Source organism: Bison bison, unplaced genomic scaffold, assembly GCF_000754665.1.
Source record: "Bison bison bison isolate TAMUID 2011002044 unplaced genomic scaffold, Bison_UMD1.0 scf7180017862030, whole genome shotgun sequence".
Lineage (NCBI taxonomy): Eukaryota > Metazoa > Chordata > Mammalia > Artiodactyla > Bovidae > Bison > Bison bison.
The window spans coordinates 3,881-4,333 of record NW_011492602.1 but is presented as its reverse complement, the minus strand read 5'-3'; positions in this window follow the sequence as shown (position 1 = coordinate 4,333).

The window sequence follows — 453 nt, the reverse complement described above, 5'->3', positions numbered from 1 at the left end:
CATGGGTTTGGGTAGACTCCGGGAGTTGGTGATGGACAGGGAGGCCTGGCGTGCTGCGATTCATGGGGCCACAAGGAGTCAGACACGTTGAGGGACTGAACTGATACTTGCCCTGTTTGTTGACCTCATAACATTGCCATTAAAAGGAAAGGAGCAACAATAATCCAGATGGTTTCCTGAAGCTTTCTGAAGCTTGCTTTAGTGGTTCCAAGGCCTTTTGACTTGTAGACTTGGAACTATTGATTTAAAAAATTTTTAATGTATTTATTTATTTTTAATTGATTGATGATTGCTTTACAATATTGATTTGATTTCTGTCATACATCAATGCGAATTAGCCATAGGTGTACATATGTCCCCTCCCTTTTATATCTCCTTCCCACCTCCCACCCGTTACCATCCCAGGTTTTTACAGAGTCCCAGTGTGAGTTCCCTGAGTCATACATCAAATTT